This window comes from Mobula birostris, chromosome 3, assembly GCF_030028105.1.
Source record: "Mobula birostris isolate sMobBir1 chromosome 3, sMobBir1.hap1, whole genome shotgun sequence".
Classification (NCBI taxonomy): Eukaryota; Metazoa; Chordata; class Chondrichthyes; order Myliobatiformes; family Myliobatidae; genus Mobula; species Mobula birostris.
The window spans coordinates 115074353-115093965 of NC_092372.1; positions in this window are offsets into that span (position 1 = coordinate 115074353).

Consider the following 19613-nt stretch of genomic DNA (forward strand, 5'->3'; position numbering starts at 1 on the left):
TATACTACTTTTAATGTCAAAGCATTCAACGCTCTGAGAAACCAACTTTTTTATCTTGATGTGCAGAGCAATGATGCAGGTTTCAAACAACTCAGAATCATGTGGGAAGTTATGTGGATATGTTTCCATAGGTTTTGCAGTCAGTACTTGTGAGTAAAATGGAAAAGAATACACTTTCAATGTAAAAGCATTCTACGGTCTGAGATAACAACTTTTTTGTCTTGTTGAGCAGAGTTATGGAAAAGGTTTCAATGAACTCAGTATCATGTGGGAACTTAAGTTAGGATGTTTCCATAAAGTTTGCAGTCAGTAGATTGGAGTAAAGTTGAAATGTATACTGCTTTTAATGTCAAAGCATTCAACGCTCTGAGAAACCAACTTTTTTATCTTGATGTGCAGAGCAATGATGCAGGCTTCATACAACTTAGAATCATGAAGGAAGTTATGTGGATATGTTTCCATAAGGTTTGCAGTCAGTACTTCTGATGAAAATGGAAATGAATACTCTTTCAATGTAAATGCATTGCATACACTGAGAACATCTTTTTTATCTTGTTGAGCAGAATCATGGAAAACGTTTGAATGAACTCAGTATCATGTGGGAAGTTAAGTTAGGATGTTTCCATAAAGTTTGAAGTCAGTAGGTTGGAGTAAAATTGAAATGTATACTGCTTTTAATTTCAAAGCATTCAACGCACTGAGAAATCAAGTTTTTTATCTTGATGTGCAGAGCAATGATGCAGGTTTCATACAACTTAGAATCATGAAGGAAGTTATGTGGATATGTTTCCATAAGGTTTGCATTCAGAACTTCTGAGTAAAATGTAAATGAATACACTTTCAATGTAAATGCATTGTATGCACTGAGAACAACTTTATTATCTTGTTGAACAGAATCATGGAAAATGTTTGAATGAACTCAGTATCATTTGGGAAGTTAATTGAGGATGTTTCCATAAAGTTTGAAGTCAGTAGGTTGGAGTAAAATTGAAATGTATACTGCTTTTAATCTCAAAGCATTCAACGCACTGAGAAATCCTCTTTTTTATCTTGCTGTGTACAGCAATGATGCAGGTTTCAAACAATTCAGAATCATGTGGGAAGTTATGTGGATATGTTTCCATCAGGATTGCAGTCAGTACTTGTGAGTAAAATGGAAATGATTACACTTTCAATGTAAATGCATTCTATATACTGAGATAACAACTTTTTTATCTTGTTGAGCAGAATCATGGAAAAGGTTTGAATGAACTCAGTATCATGTGGGAAGATAAGTTAGGATGTTTCCATAAAGTTTGAAGTCAGTAGGTAGGAGTAAAATTGAAATGTATACTGCTTTTAATGTGAAAGCATTCAACGTGCTGAGAAAGCCACTTTTTTATCTTGATGTGCACAGCAATGATGCAGGTTTCAAACAACTCAGAATCATGTGGGAAGTTATGTGGATCTGTTTCCATAAGGTTTGCAGTCAGCACTTGTGAGTAAAATGGAAATGAATACACTTTCAATGTAAATGCTTTGTAGGCTTTGTGATAACAACTTATGTATCTTGCTGAGCATAGTCATGAAAATGGTTTCAGTCAACTCATTATCATGTGGGAAGATAAGTTTGGATGTTTCCATAAAGTTTGCAGTCAGTAGATTGGAGTAAAGTTGAAATATATACTGTTTTTAATGTCAAAGCATTCAACTCGCTGAGAAACCAACTTTTTTATCTTGATGTGCAGAGCAATGATGCAGGTTTCATACAACTTAGAATCAAGAAGGAAGTTATGTGCATATGTTTCCATAAGGTTTGCAGTCAGTACTTCTGAGGAAAATGGAAATGAATACACTTTCAATGTAAATGCAATGTATGCACTGAGAACAACTTTTTTATCTTGTTGAGCAGAATCATGGAAAAGGTTTGAATGAACTCAGTATCATGTGGGAAGTTAAGTGAGGATGTTTCCATAAAGCTTGAAGTCAGTAGGTTGGAGTAAAATAGAAATGCATACTGCTTTTAATGTCAAAGCATTCAACGCACTGAGAAATCCTCTTTTTTATCTTGCTGTGTACAGCAATGATGCAGGTTTCAAATAACTCAGAATCATGTGCGAAGTTATGTGGGTATGTTTACATAAGGTTTGCAGTCAGTACTTGTGAGTAAAATGGAAATGAATACACTTTCAATGTGAATGCATTGTAGGCTCTGAGATAACAACTTATGTATCTTGCTGAGCATAGTGATGAAAATGGTTTCAGTCAACTCATTATCATGTGGGTAGTTAAGTTAGGATGTTTCCATAAACTTTGCAGTCAGTAGATTGGAGTAAAGTTGAAATGTATACTGCTTTTATTGTCAAAGCTTTCAACGCACTGAGAAATCAACTTTTTTATCTTGATGTGCAGAGCAATGATGCAGGTTTCATACAACTTAGAATGCTGAAAGAAGTTATGTGGATATGTTTCCATAAGGTTTCCAGTCAGTACTTCTGAGTAAAATGGAAATGAATACACTTTCAATGCAAATGCACTGTATGCTCTGAGATTACAACTTATATATCTTGCTGAGCATAGTCATGAAAATGGTTTCAATGAACTCAGTATCATGTGGGAAGTTAAGTTAGGATGTTTCCATAAAGTTTGAAGTCAGTAGGTTGGAGTAAAATTGAAATGTATACTGCTTTTAATTTCAAAGCATTCAACGCACTGAGAAATCAAGTTTTTTATCTTGATGTGCGGAGCAATGATGCAGGTTTCATACAACTTAGAATCATGAAGGAAGTTATTTGGATATATTTCCATAAGGTTTGCATTCAGTACTTCTGAGTAAAATGTAAATGATTACACTTTCAATGTAAATGCATTGTATGCACTGAGAACAACTTTTTTATCTTGTTGAGCAGAATCATGGAAAAGGTTTGAATGAACTCAGTATCATGTGGGAAGTTAAGTGAGGATGTTTCCATAATGTTTGAAGTCAGTAGGTTGGAGTAAAATTGAAATGTATACTGCTTTTACTTTCAAATCATTCAACGCACTGAGAAATCATCTTTTTTATCTTGCTGTGTACAGCAATGATGCAGGTTTCAAACAACTCAGAATCATGTGGGAATTTATGTGGATATGTTTCCATAAGGTTTGCAGTAAGTACTTGTGAGTAAAATGGAAATGAATACACTTTCATTGTAAATGCATTGTAGGCTCTAAGATAACAACTTATGTATCTTGCTGAGCTTGGTCATGAAAATGGTTTCAGTCAACTCATTATCATGTGGGAAGTAAGTCAGGATGTTTCCATAATGTTTGCAGTCAGTAGATTGGAGTAAAGTTGAAATGTATACTACTTTTAATGTCAAAGCATTCAATGCGCTAAGAAAGCCACTTTTTTATCTTAATGTGCACAGCAATGATGCAGGTTTCAAACAACTCAGAATCATGTGGGAAGTTATGTGGATATGTTTCCATAAGGTTTGAAGTCAGTACTTGTGAGTAAAATGGAAATGATTACACTTTCAATGTAATTGCATTGTATGCACTGAGATAACAACTTTTTTGTCTTGTTGAGTAGAGTCATGGAAAAGGTTTCAATGAACTCAGTATCATGTGGGAAGTTAAGTTCGGATGTTTCCATAAAGTTTGCAGTCAGTAGATTGGAGTAAAGTTGAAATGTATACAGCTTTTAATGTCAACGCATTCAACGCTCTGAGAAACCAACTTTTTTATCTTGATGTGCAGAGCAATGATGCAGGTTTCATACAACTTAGAATCATGAAGGAAGTTATGTGGATATGTTTCCATAAGGTTTGTAGTCAGTACTTCTGAGGAAAATGGAAATGAATACACTTTCAATGTAAATGCAATGTATGCACTGAGAACAACTTTTTTATCTTGTTGAGCAGAATCATGGAAAAGGTTTGAATGAACTCAGTATCATCTGGGAAGTTAAGTGAGGATGTTTCCATAAAGTTTGAAGTCAGTAGTTTGGAGTAAAATTGAAATGTATACTGCTTTTAATGTCAAAGCATTCAACGCCCTGAGAAATCCTCTTTTTTATCTTGCTGTGTACAGCAATGATGCAGGTTTCAAAAAACTCAGAATCATGTGGGAAGTTATGTGGATATGTTTCCATGAGGTTTGCAGTCAGTACTTGTGAGTAAAATGGAAATGAATACACTTTCATTTTAAATGCATTGTAGTCTCTGAGATAACAACTTATGTATCTTGCTGAGCATAGTCATGAAAATGGTTTCAGTCAACTCATTATCATGTGGGAAGTTAAGTTAGGATGTTTCCATAAAGTGTGCAGACAGTAGATTGGAGTAAAGTTGAAATGTATACTGCTTTTAATGTCAAAGCATTCAACGCGCTGAGAAAGCCACTTTTTTATCTTGATGTGCACAGCAATGATGCAGGTTTCAAACAACTGAGAATCATGTGGGAAGTTATGTGGATCTGTTTCCATAAGGTTTGCAGTCAGCACTTGTGAGTAAAATGGAAATGAATACACTTTCAATGTAAATGCATTGTAGGCTTTGTGATAACAACTTATGTATCTTGCTGAGCATAGTCATGAAAATGGTTTCAGTCAACTCATTATCATGTGGGAGATAAGTTTGGATGTTTCCATAAAGTTTGCAGTCAGTAGACTGGAGTAAAGTTGAAATATATACTGTTTTTAATGTCAAAGCATTCAACTCGCTGAGAAAGCCACTTTTTTATCTTGATGTACACAGCAATGATGCAGGTTTCAAACAACTCAGAATCATGTGGGAAGTTATGTGGATATGATTCCATCAAGTTTACAGTCAGTACTTGTGAGTAAAATGGAAATGATCACACTTTCAATGTAAATGCATTCTATACACTGAGATAACAACTTTTTTGTCTTGTTGAGCAGAGTCAAGGAAATGGTTTCAATGAAATCAGTATCATGTGGGAAGTTAAGTTATCAAGTTTCCATAAAGTTTGAAGTCAGTAGGTAGGAGTAAAATTGAAATGTATACTGCTTTTAATGTGAAAGCATTCAATGTGCTGAGAAAGCCACTTTTTTATCTTGATGTGCACAGCAATGATGCAGGTTTCATACAGCTTAGAATCATGAAGGAAGTTATGTGCATATGTTCCCATAAGTTTTGCAGTCAGTACTTGAGAGTAAAATGGAAATGAATAAACTTTCAATGTAAATGCATTGTGTGCTCTGAGATAAAAACTTTTTTGTCTTCTTGAGCAGAGTCAAGGAAATGGTTTCAATGAACTCAGTATCATGTTGGAAGTTAAGTTATAATGTTTCCATAAAGTTTAAAGTCAGTAGGTAGGAGTAAAATTGAAATGTATACTGCTTTTAATGTGAAAGCAATCAACGTGCTGAGAAAGCCACTTTTTTATCTTGATGTGCACAGCAATGATGCAGGTTTCATACAACTGAGAATCATGTGGGAAGTTATGTGGATCTGTTTCCATAAGGTTTGCAGTCAGCACTTGTGAGTAAAATGGAAATGAATACACTTTCAATGTAAATGCATTGTAGACTCTGTGCTAACAACTTATCTATCTTGCTGAGCATAGTCATAAAAATGGTTTCAGTCAACTCATTATCATGTGGGAAGTTAAGTTTGGATGTTTCCATAAAGTTTGCAGTCAGTAGATTGGAGTAAAGTTGTAATGTATACTGCTTTTAATGTCAAAGCATTCAAAGCACTGAGAAATCAACTTTTTTATCTTGATATGCAGAGCAATGATGCAGGTTTCATACAACTTAGAAACATGAAGGAAGTTATGTGGATATGTTTCCATAAGGTTTGCATTCAGAACTTCTGAGTAAAATGGAAATGAATACACTTTCAATGTAAATGCATTGTATGCACTGAGAACAACTTTTTATCTTGTTGAGCAGAATCATGGAAAAGGTTTGAATGAACTCAGTATCATGTGGGAAGTTAAGTGACGATGTTTCCATAAAGTTTGAAGTCAGTAGGTTGGAGTAAAATTGAAATGTATACTGCTTTTAATGTCAAAGCATTCTGCACACTGAGAAGTCCTCTTTTTTATCTCGCTGTGTACAGCAATGATGCAGGTTTCAAACAACTCAGAATCATGTGGGAAGTTATGTGGATATGTTTCCATATGTTTTGCAGACAGTACTTGTGATTAAAATGGAAATGAATACACTTTCAAGGTAAAAGCATTCTACGCTCTGAGATAACAACTTTTTTGTCTTGTTGAGCAGAGTTATGGAAAAGGTTTCAATGAACTCAGTATCATGTGGGAAGTTAAGTTAGGATGCTTCCATAAAGTTTGCAGTCTGTAGATTGGAGTAAAGTTGAAATGTATACTGCTTTTAATGTCAAAGCATTCAACGCTCTGAGAAACCAACTTTTTTATCCTGATGTGCAGAGCAATGATGCAGGTTTCATACAACTTAGAATCATGAAGGAAGTTATGTGGATATGTTTCCATAAGGTTTGCAGTCAGTACTTCTGAGGAAGATGGAAATGAATACAGTTTCAATAACAACTTTTTTATCTTGTTGAGCAGAATCATGGAAAAGGTCTGAATGAACTCAGTATCATGTGGGAAGTTAAGTTAGGATGTTTCCATAAAGTTTGCTCTCAGCAGTCTGGAGTAAAGTTGAAATGTATACTGCTTTTAATTTCAAAGCATTCAACACACTGAGAAATCAACTTTTTTATCTTGATGTGCAGAGCAATGATGCAGGTTTCATACAACTTAGAATCATGAAGGAAGTTATGTGGATATGTTTCCATAAGGTTTGCCGTCAGTACTTCTGAGTAAAATTGAAATGTATTCACATGGAATGTCAAAGCATTGTATGCACTGACAACAACTTTTTATCTTGTTGAGCAGAATCATGGAAAAGGTTTGAATGAACTCAGTATAATGTGAAAAGTTAAGTTAGGATGTTTCCATAAAGTTTGCAGTCAGTAGACTGGAGTAAAGTTGAAATGTATAGTGCTTTTAATGTCAAAGCATGCAACGCACTGAGAAATCATCTTTTTTATCTTGATGTGCAGAACTATCATGCAGGTTTCAAACAACTGAGAATCATGAAGGAAGTTCTGTGGATATGTTTCCATAAGTTTTGTAGTCAGTACTTGTCAGTAAAATGGAAATGAATACACTTTCAATGTAAATGCATTCTATGCTCTGATATAACAACTTTTTTGTCTTGTTGAGCAGAGTCAAGGAAATGGTTTCAATGAACTCAGTATCATGTGGGAAGTTAAGTTATCAAGTTTCCATTAAGTTTGAAGTCAGTAGGTAGGAGTAAAATTGAAATGTATGCTGCTTTTAATGTGAAAGCATTCAATTTGCTGAGAAAGCCACTTTTTTATCTTTATGTGCACAGCAATGATGCAGGTTTCATACAGCTCAGAATCATGAAGCAAGTTATGTGGATATGTTTCCATAAGGTTTGCAGTCAGTACTTCTGAGGAAAATGGCAATGAACACACTTTCAATGTAAAAGCATTCTACGCTCTCAGATAACAACTTTTTTGTCTTGTTCAGCAGAGTTATGGAAAAGATTTCAATGAACTCAGTATCATGTGGGAAGTTAAGTTAGGATGCTTCCATAAAGTTGGCAGTCAGTAGATTGGAGTAAAGTTGAAATGTATACTGCTTTTAATGTCAAAGCATTCAACGCTCTGAGAAACCAACTTTTTTATCTTGATGTGCAGAGCAATGATGCAGGTTTCATGCAACTTAGAATCATGATGGAAGTTATGTGGATATGTTTCCAAAAGGTTTGCAGTCAGTACTTCTGAGTAAAATTGAAATGTATTCACATGGAATGTCAAAGCATTGCATGCACTGACAACAACTTTTTATCTTGCTGAGCAGAATCATGGAAAAGGTTTGAATGAACTCAGTATAATGTGAGAAGTTAAGTGAGGATGTTTCCATAAAGTTTGAAGTCAGTAGGTTGGAGTAAAATTGAAATGTATACTGCTTTTAATGTCAAAACATTCAACGCACTGAGAAGTCCTCTTTTTTATCTTGCTGTGTACAGCAATGATGCAGGTTTCTAACAACTCAGAATCATGTGGGAAGTTATCTGGATATGTTTCCATAAGTTTTGCAGTCAGTACTTGTGAGTAAAATGGAAATGAATACACTTTCAATGTAAATGCATTGTATGCTCTGAGATAACAACTTTTTTGTCTTGTTGAGCAGAGTCAAGGAAATGATTTCAATGAACTCAGTATCATGTGGGAAGTTAAGTTATCATGTTTCCATAAAGTTTGAAGTCAGTAGGCAGGAGTAAAATTGAAATGTATACTGCTTTTAATGTGAAAGCATTCAACGTGCTGAGAAAGCCACTTTTTTATCTTGATGTGCACAGCAATGATGCAGGTTTCAAACAACTCAGAATCATGTGGTAAGTTATGTGGATATGTTTCCATAAGGTTTGCAGTCAGTACTTGTGAGTAAAATGGAAATGAATACACTTTCAATGTAAATGCATTGTATGCTCTGAGAACAACTTTATTATCTTGTTGAACAGAATCATGGAAAATGTTTGAATGAACTCAGTATCATTTGGGAAGTTAATTGAGGATGTTTCCATAAAGTTTGAAGTCAGTAGGTTGGAGTAAAATTGAAATGTATACTGCTTTTAATCTCAAAGCATTCAACGCACTGAGAAATCCTCTTTTTTATCTTGCTGTGTACAGCAATGATGCAGGTTTCAAACAATTCAGAATCATGTGGGAAGTTATGTGGATATGTTTCCATCAGGATTGCAGTCAGTACTTGTGAGTAAAATGGAAATGATTACACTTTCAATGTAAATGCATTCTATATACTGAGATAACAACTTTTTTATCTTGTTGAGCAGAATCATGGAAAAGGTTTGAATGAACTCAGTATCATGTGGGAAGATAAGTTAGGATGTTTCCATAAAGTTTGAAGTCAGTAGGTAGGAGTAAAATTGAAATGTATACTGCTTTTAATGTGAAAGCATTCAACGTGCTGAGAAAGCCACTTTTTTATCTTGATGTGCACAGCAATGATGCAGGTTTCAAACAACTCAGAATCATGTGGGAAGTTATGTGGATCTGTTTCCATAAGGTTTGCAGTCAGCACTTGTGAGTAAAATGGAAATGAATACACTTTCAATGTAAATGCTTTGTAGGCTTTGTGATAACAACTTATGTATCTTGCTGAGCATAGTCATGAAAATGGTTTCAGTCAACTCATTATCATGTGGGAAGATAAGTTTGGATGTTTCCATAAAGTTTGCAGTCAGTAGATTGGAGTAAAGTTGAAATATATACTGTTTTTAATGTCAAAGCATTCAACTCGCTGAGAAACCAACTTTTTTATCTTGATGTGCAGAGCAATGATGCAGGTTTCATACAACTTAGAATCAAGAAGGAAGTTATGTGGATATGTTTCCATAAGGTTTGCAGTCAGTACTTCTGAGGAAAATGGAAATGAATACACTTTCAATGTAAATGCAATGTATGCACTGAGAACAACTTTTTTATCTTGTTGAGCAGAATCATGGAAAAGGTTTGAATGAACTCAGTATCATGTGGGAAGTTAAGTGAGGATGTTTCCATAAAGCTTGAAGTCAGTAGGTTGGAGTAAAATAGAAATGCATACTGCTTTTAATGTCAAAGCATTCAACGCCCTGAGAAATCCTCTTTTTTATCTTGCTGTGTACAGCAATGATGCAGGTTTCAAACAACTCAGAATCATGTGGGAAGTAATGTGGAAATGTTTCCATAAGTTTTGCAGTCAGTACTTGTGAGTAAAATGGAAATGAATTCACTTTCAATGTAAATGCATTGTAGGCTCTGAGATAACAACTTATGTAGCTTGCTGAGCATAGTCATGAAAATGGTTTCAGTCAACTCATTATCATGTGGGAAGTTAAGTGAGGATGTTTCCATAAAGTTTGAAGTCAGTAGGTTGGAGTGAAATTGAAATCTATACTGCTTTTAATGTCAAAGCATTCAACGCACTGAGAAATCCTCTTTTTTATCTTGCTGTGTACAGCAATGATGCAGGTTTCAAATAACTCAGAATCATGTGCGAAGTTATGTGGGTATGTTTACATAAGGTTTGCAGTCAGTACTTGTGAGTAAAATGGAAATGAATACACTTTCAATGTGAATGCATTGTAGGCTCTGAGATAACAACTTATGTATCTTGCTGAGCATAGTGATGAAAATGGTTTCAGTCAACTCATTATCATGTGGGTAGTTAAGTTAGGATGTTTCCATAAACTTTGCAGTCAGTAGATTGGAGTAAAGTTGAAATGTATACTGCTTTTATTGTCAAAGCTTTCAACGCACTGAGAAATCAACTTTTTTATCTTGATGTGCAGAGCAATGATGCAGGTTTCATACAACTTAGAATGCTGAAAGAAGTTATGTGGATATGTTTCCATAAGGTTTCCAGTCAGTACTTCTGAGTAAAATGGAAATGAATACACTTTCAATGCAAATGCACTGTATGCTCTGAGATTACAACTTATATATCTTGCTGAGCATAGTCATGAAAATGGTTTCAATGAACTCAGTATCATGTGGGAAGTTAAGTTAGGATGTTTCCATAAAGTTTGAAGTCAGTAGGTTGGAGTAAAATTGAAATGTATACTGCTTTTAATTTCAAAGCATTCAACGCACTGAGAAATCAAGTTTTTTATCTTGATGTGCGGAGCAATGATGCAGGTTTCATACAACTTAGAATCATGAAGGAAGTTATTTGGATATATTTCCATAAGGTTTGCATTCAGTACTTCTGAGTAAAATGTAAATGATTACACTTTCAATGTAAATGCATTGTATGCACTGAGAACAACTTTTTTATCTTGTTGAGCAGAATCATGGAAAAGGTTTGAATGAACTCAGTATCATGTGGGAAGTTAAGTGAGGATGTTTCCATAATGTTTGAAGTCAGTAGGTTGGAGTAAAATTGAAATGTATACTGCTTTTACTTTCAAATCATTCAACGCACTGAGAAATCATCTTTTTTATCTTGCTGTGTACAGCAATGATGCAGGTTTCAAACAACTCAGAATCATGTGGGAATTTATGTGGATATGTTTCCATAAGGTTTGCAGTAAGTACTTGTGAGTAAAATGGAAATGAATACACTTTCATTGTAAATGCATTGTAGGCTCTAAGATAACAACTTATGTATCTTGCTGAGCTTGGTCATGAAAATGGATTCAGTCAACTCATTATCATGTGGGAAGTAAGTCAGGATGTTTCCATAATGTTTGCAGTCAGTAGATTGGAGTAAAGTTGAAATGTATACTACTTTTCAATGTCAAAGCATTCAATGCGCTAAGAAAGCCACTTTTTTATCTTAATGTGCACAGCAATGATGCAGGTTTCAAACAACTCAGAATCATGTGGGAAGTTATGTGGATATGTTTCCATAAGGTTTGAAGTCAGTACTTGTGAGTAAAATGGAAATGATTACACTTTCAATGTAATTGCATATTGCATTGTATGCACTGAGATAACAACTTTTTTGTCTTGTTGAGTAGAGTCATGGAAAAGGTTTCAATGAACTCAGTATCATGTGGGAAGTTAAGTTCGGATGTTTCCATAAAGTTTGCAGTCAGTAGATTGGAGTAAAGTTGAAATGTATACAGCTTTTAATGTCAACGCATTCAACGCTCTGAGAAACCAACTTTTTTATCTTGATGTGCAGAGCAATGATGCAGGTTTCATACAACTTAGAATCATGAAGGAAGTTATGTGGATATGTTTCCATAAGGTTTGTAGTCAGTACTTCTGAGGAAAATGGAAATGAATACACTTTCAATGTAAATGCAATGTATGCACTGAGAACAACTTTTTTATCTTGTTGAGCAGAATCATGGAAAAGGTTTGAATGAACTCAGTATCATCTGGGAAGTTAAGTGAGGATGTTTCCATAAAGTTTGAAGTCAGTAGTTTGGAGTAAAATTGAAATGTATACTGCTTTTAATGTCAAAGCATTCAACGCCCTGAGAAATCCTCTTTTTTATCTTGCTGTGTACAGCAATGATGCAGGTTTCAAAAAACTCAGAATCATGTGGGAGGATATGTTTCCATGAGGTTTGCAGTCAGTACTTGTGAGTAAAATGGAAATGAATACACTTTCATTTTAAATGCATTGTAGTCTCTGAGATAACAACTTATGTATCTTGCTGAGCATAGTCATGAAAATGGTTTCAGTCAACTCATTATCATGTGGGAAGTTAAGTTAGGATGTTTCCATAAAGTGTGCAGACAGTAGATTGGAGTAAAGTTGAAATGTATACTGCTTTTAATGTCAAAGCATTCAACGCGCTGAGAAAGCCACTTTTTTATCTTGATGTGCACAGCAATGATGCAGGTTTCAAACAACTGAGAATCATGTGGGAAGTTATGTGGATCTGTTTCCATAAGGTTTGCAGTCAGCACTTGTGAGTAAAATGGAAATGAATACACTTTCAATGTAAATGCATTGTAGGCTTTGTGATAACAACTTATGTTTCTTGCTGAGCATAGTCATGAAAATGGTTTCAGTCAACTCATTATCATGTGGGAGATAAGTTTGGATGTTTCCATAAAGTTTGCAGTCAGTAGACTGGAGTAAAGTTGAAATATATACTGTTTTTAATGTCAAAGCATTCAACTCGCTGAGAAAGCCACTTTTTTATCTTGATGTACACAGCAATGATGCAGGTTTCAAACAACTCAGAATCATGTGGGAAGTTATGTGGATATGATTCCATCAAGTTTACAGTCAGTACTTGTGAGTAAAATGGAAATGATCACACTTTCAATGTAAATGCATTCTATACACTGAGATAACAACTTTTTTGTCTTGTTGAGCAGAGTCAAGGAAATGGTTTCAATGAAATCAGTATCATGTGGGAAGTTAAGTTATCAAGTTTCCATAAAGTTTGAAGTCAGTAGGTAGGAGTAAAATTGAAATGTATACTGCTTTTAATGTGAAAGCATTCAATGTGCTGAGAAAGCCACTTTTTTATCTTGATGTGCACAGCAATGATGCAGGTTTCATACAGCTTAGAATCATGAAGGAAGTTATGTGCATATGTTCCCATAAGTTTTGCAGTCAGTACTTGAGAGTAAAATGGAAATGAATAAACTTTCAATGTAAATGCATTGTGTGCTCTGAGATAAAAACTTTTTTGTCTTCTTGAGCAGAGTCAAGGAAATGGTTTCAATGAAATCAGTATCATGTGGGAAGTTAAGTTATCAAGTTTCCATAAAGTTTGAAGTCAGTAGGTAGGAGTAAAATTGAAATGTATACTGCTTTTAATGTGAAAGCATTCAATGTGCTGAGAAAGCCACTTTTTTATCTTGATGTGCACAGCAATGATGCAGGTTTCATACAACTGAGAATCATGTGGGAAGTTATGTGGATCTGTTTCCATTAGGTTTGCAGTCAGCACTTGTGAGTAAAATGGAAATGAATACACTTTCAATGTAAATGCATTGTAGACTCTGTGCTAACAACTTATCTATCTTGCTGAGCATAGTCATGAAAATGGTTTCAGTCAACTCATTATCATGTGGGAAGTTAAGTTTGGATGTTTCCATAAAGTTTGCAGTCAGTAGATTGGAGTAAAGTTGTAATGTATACTGCTTTTAATGTCAAAGCATTCAAAGCACTGAGAAATCAACTTTTTTATCTTGATATGCAGAGCAATGATGCAGGTTTCATACAACTTAGAAACATGAAGGAAGTTATGTGGATATGTTTCCATAAGGTTTGCATTCAGAACTTCTGAGTAAAATGGAAATGAATACACTTTCAATGTAAATGCATTGTATGCACTGAGAACAACTTTTTATCTTGTTGAGCAGAATCATGGAAAAGGTTTGAATGAACTCAGTATCATGTGGGAAGTTAAGTGACGATGTTTCCATAAAGTTTGAAGTCAGTAGGTTGGAGTAAAATTGAAATGTATACTGCTTTTAATGTCAAAGCATTCTGCACACTGAGAAGTCCTCTTTTTTATCTTGCTGTGTACAGCAATGATGCAGGTTTCAAACAACTCAGAATCATGTGGGAAGTTATGTGGATATGTTTCCATATGTTTTGCAGACAGTACTTGTGATTAAAATGGAAATGAATACACTTTCAAGGTAAAAGCATTCTACGCTCTGAGATAACAACTTTTTTGTCTTGTTGAGCAGAGTTATGGAAAAGGTTTCAATGAACTCAGTATCATGTGGGAAGTTAAGTTAGGATGCTTCCATAAAGTTTGCAGTCTGTAGATTGGAGTAAAGTTGAAATGTATACTGCTTTTAATGTCAAAGCATTCAACGCTCTGAGAAACCAACTTTTTTATCCTGATGTGCAGAGCAATGATGCAGGTTTCATACAACTTAGAATCATGAAGGAAGTTATGTGGATATGTTTCCATAAGGTTTGCAGTCAGTACTTCTGAGGAAGATGGAAATGAATACAGTTTCAATAACAACTTTTTTATCTTGTTGAGCAGAATCATGGAAAAGGTCTGAATGAACTCAGTATCATGTGGGAAGTTAAGTTAGGATGTTTCCATAAAGTTTGCTCTCAGCAGTCTGGAGTAAAGTTGAAATGTATACTGCTTTTAATTTCAAAGCATTCAACACACTGAGAAATCAACTTTTTTATCTTGATGTGCAGAGCAATGATGCAGGTTTCATACAACTTAGAATCATGAAGGAAGTTATGTGGATATGTTTCCATAAGGTTTGCCGTCAGTACTTCTGAGTAAAATTGAAATGTATTCACATGGAATGTCAAAGCATTGTATGCACTGACAACAACTTTTTATCTTGTTGAGCAGAATCATGGAAAAGGTTTGAATGAACTCAGTATAATGTGAAAAGTTAAGTTAGGATGTTTCCATAAAGTTTGCAGTCAGTAGACTGGAGTAAAGTTGAAATGTATAGTGCTTTTAATGTCAAAGCATGCAACGCACTGAGAAATCATCTTTTTTATCTTGATGTGCAGAACTATCATGCAGGTTTCAAACAACTGAGAATCATGAAGGAAGTTCTGTGGATATGTTTCCATAAGTTTTGTAGTCAGTACTTGTCAGTAAAATGGAAATGAATACACTTTCAATGTAAATGCATTCTATGCTCTGATATAACAACTTTTTTGTCTTGTTGAGCAGAGTCAAGGAAATGGTTTCAATGAACTCAGTATCATGTGGGAAGTTAAGTTATCAAGTTTCCATTAAGTTTGAAGTCAGTAGGTAGGAGTAAAATTGAAATGTATGCTGCTTTTAATGTGAAAGCATTCAATTTGCTGAGAAAGCCACTTTTTTATCTTTATGTGCACAGCAATGATGCAGGTTTCATACAGCTCAGAATCATGAAGCAAGTTATGTGGATATGTTTCCATAAGGTTTGCAGTCAGTACTTCTGAGGAAAATGGCAATGAACACACTTTCAATGTAAAAGCATTCTACGCTCTCAGATAACAACTTTTTTGTCTTGTTGAGCAGAGTTATGGAAAAGATTTCAATGAACTCAGTATCATGTGGGAAGTTAAGTTAGGATGCTTCCATAAAGTTGGCAGTCAGTAGATTGGAGTAAAGTTGAAATGTATACTGCTTTTAATGTCAAAGCATTCAACGCTCTGAGAAACCAACTTTTTTATCTTGATGTGCAGAGCAATGATGCAGGTTTCATGCAACTTAGAATCATGATGGAAGTTATGTGGATATGTTTCCAAAAGGTTTGCAGTCAGTACTTCTGAGTAAAATTGAAATGTATTCACATGGAATGTCAAAGCATTGCATGCACTGACAACAACTTTTTATCTTGCTGAGCAGAATCATGGAAAAGGTTTGAATGAACTCAGTATAATGTGAGAAGTTAAGTGAGGATGTTTCCATAAAGTTTGAAGTCAGTAGGTTGGAGTAAAATTGAAATGTATACTGCTTTTAATGTCAAAACATTCAACGCACTGAGAAGTCCTCTTTTTTATCTTGCTGTGTACAGCAATGATGCAGGTTTCTAACAACTCAGAATCATGTGGGAAGTTATCTGGATATGTTTCCATAAGTTTTGCAGTCAGTACTTGTGAGTAAAATGGAAATGAATACACTTTCAATGTAAATGCATTGTATGCTCTGAGATAACAACTTTTTTGTCTTGTTGAGCAGAGTCAAGGAAATGGTTTCAATGAACTCAGTATCATGTGGGAAGTTAAGTTATCATGTTTCCATAAAGTTTGAAGTCAGTAGGCAGGAGTAAAATTGAAATGTATACTGCTTTTAATGTGAAAGCATTCAACGTGCTGAGAAAGCCACTTTTTTATCTTGATGTGCACAGCAATGATGCAGGTTTCAAACAACTCAGAATCATGTGGTAAGTTATGTGGATATGTTTCCATAAGGTTTGCAGTCAGTACTTGTGAGTAAAATGGAAATGAATACACTTTCAATGTAAATGCATTGTATGCTCTGAGATAACAACTTTTTTGTCTTGTTGAGCAGAGCTATGGAAATGGTTTCAATGAACTCAGTATCATGTGGAAGTTAAGTTAGGATGTTTCCATAAAGTTTGCAGTCAGTAGATTGGAGTAAAGTTGAAATGTATACTGCTTTAAATGTCAAAGCATTCAACGCTCTGAGAAAACAACTTTTTTATCTTGATGTGCAGAGCAATAATGCAGGTTTCATACAACTTAGAATCATGAAGGAAGTTCTGTGGATATGTTTCCATAAGGTTTGCAGTTAGTACTTCTGAGGAAAATGGAAATGAATACACTTTCAATGTACATGCATTGCATGCACTGAGAACAACATTTTTATCTTGTAGAGCAGAATCATGGAAAAGGTTTGAATGAACTCAGTATCATGTGGGAAGTTATGTGAGGATGTTTCCATAAAGTTTGAAGTCAGTAGGTTGGAGTAAAATTGAAATGTATACTGCTTTTAATGTCAAGGCATTCAACGCACTGAGAAATCCTCTTTTATATCTTGCTGTGTACGGCAATGATGCAGGTTTTAAACAACTCAGAATCATGTGGGAAGTTATGTGGATATGTTTCCATCAGGTTTGCAGTCAGTACTTGTGAGTAAAATGGAAATGATTACACTTTCAATGTAAATGCTTTCTATGCACTGAGATAACAACTTTTTTTTCTTGTTGAGCAGACTCATGGAAAAGGTTTCAATGAAGTCAGTATCATGTGGGAAGTTATGTTAGGATGTATCCATAAAGTTTGCAGTCAGTAGATTGGAGTAAAGTTGAAATGTGTACTGCTTTTAATGTCAAAGCATTCAACGCTCTGAGAAATCAACTTTGTTATCTTGATGTGCAGAGCAATGATGCAGCTTTCATACAACTTAGAATCATGAAGGAAGTTATGTGGATATGTTTCCATAAGGTTTGCAGTCAGTACTTGTGAATAAAATGGAAATGAATACACTTTCAATGCAAATGCATTGTATGCTCTGAGATAACAACTTTTTTGTCTTGTTGAGCAGACTCATGGAGAAGGTTTCAATGAAGTCAGTATCATGTGGGAAGTTATGTTTGGATGTTTTCATAAAGTTTGCAGTCAGTAGTTTGGAGTAAAATTGAAATGTATACTGCTTTTAATGTCAAACCATTCAACGCACTGAGAAATCCTCTTTTTTATCTTGCTGTGTACAGCAATGATGCAGGTTTCTAACAACTCAGAATCATTAAGGAAGTTGTGTGGATATGTTTCCATAAGGTTTGCAGTCAGCACTTGTGAGTAAAATGGAAATGAATACACTTTCAATGTAAATGCATTGTATGCACTGAGATAACAACTTTTTTGCCTTGTTGAGCAGAGTTCAGGAAATGGTTTCAATGAACTCAGTATCATGTGGGAAGTTAAGTGAGGATGTTTCCATAAAGTTTGAAGTCAGTAGGTTGGAGTAAAATTGAAATGTATACTGCTTTTAATGTCAAAGCATTCAACGCACTGAGAAGTCCTCTTTTTTATCTTGCTGTGTGCAGCAATGATGCAGGTTTCAAACAACTGGGAATCATGTGGGAAGTTATGTGGATATGTTTGCATAAGTTTTGCAGTCAGTACTTGTGAGTAAAATGGAAATGAATACACTTTCAATGTAAATGCATTGTATGCTCTGAGATAACAACTATTTTGTCTTGTTGAGCAGAGTCAAGGAAATGGTTTCAATGAACTCAGTATCATGTGGGAAGTTAAGTTATCATGTTTCCATAAAGTTTGAAGTCAGTAGGTAGGAGTAAAATTGAAATGTATACTGCTTTTAATGTGAAAGCATTCAACGTGCTGAGAAAGCCACTTTTTTATCTTGATGTGCACAGCAATGATGCAGGTTTCAAACAACTCAGAATCATGTGGGAAGTTATGTGGATATGTTTCCATAAGGTTTGCAGTCAGTACTTGTGAGTAAAATGGAAATGAATACACTTTCAATGTAAATGCATTGTATGCTCTGAGATAAAAACTATTTTATCTTGTTGAGCAGAATCATGGAAAAGGTTTGAATGAACTCAGTATCATGTGGGAAGTTAAGTTAGGATGTTTCCATAAAGTTTGCAGTCAGTAGATTGGAATAAAGTTGAAATGTATACTGCTTTAAATGTCAAAGCATTCAACGCTCTGAGAAAAGAACTTTTTTATCTTGATGTGCAGAGGAATAATGCAGGTTTCATACAACTTAGAATCATGAAGGAAGTTCTGTGGATATGTTTCCATAAGGTTTGCAGTTAGTACTTCTGAAGAAAATGGAAATGAATACACTTTCAATGTACATGCATTGCATGCACTGAGAACAACATTTTTATCTTGTAGAGCAGAATCATGGAAAAGGTTTCAATGAATTCAGTATCATGTTGGAAGTTATGTGAGGATGTTTCCATAAAGTTTGAAGTCAGTAGGTTGGAGTGAAATTGAAATGTATACTGCTTTTAATGTCAAAGCATTCTACGCACTGAGAAGTCCTCTTTTTTATCTTGCTGTGTACAGCAATGATGCAGGTTTCAAACAACTCAGAATCATGTGGGAAGTTATGTGGATATGTTTCCATCAGGTTTGCAGTCAGGACTTGTCAGTAAAATGGAAATGATTACACTTTCAATGTAAATGCTTTCTATGCACTGAGATAACACCTTTTTTTTCTTGTTGAGCAGACTCATGGAAAAGGTTTCAATGAAGTCAGTATCATGTGGGAAGTTATGTTAGGATGTATCCATAAAGTTTGCAGTCAGTAGATTGGAGTAAAGTTGAAATGTGTACTGCTTTTAATGTCAAAGCATTCAACGCACTGAGAAATCAACTTTGTTATCTTGATGTGCAGAGCAATGATGCAGGTTTCATACAACTTAGAATCATGAAGGAAGTTATCTGGATATGTTTCCATAAGGTTTGCAGTCAGTACTTGTGAATAAAATGGAAATGAATACACTTTCAATGCAAATGCATTGTATGCTCTGAGATAACAACTTCTTTCTCTTGTTGAGCAGACTCATGGAGAAGGTTTCAATGAAGTCAGTATCATGTGGGAAGTTATGTTTGGATGTTTTCATAAAGTTTGCAGTCAGTAGTTTGGAGTAAAATTGAAATGTACACTGCTTTTAATGTCAAACCATTCAACGCACTGAGAAATCCTCTTTTTTATCTTGCTG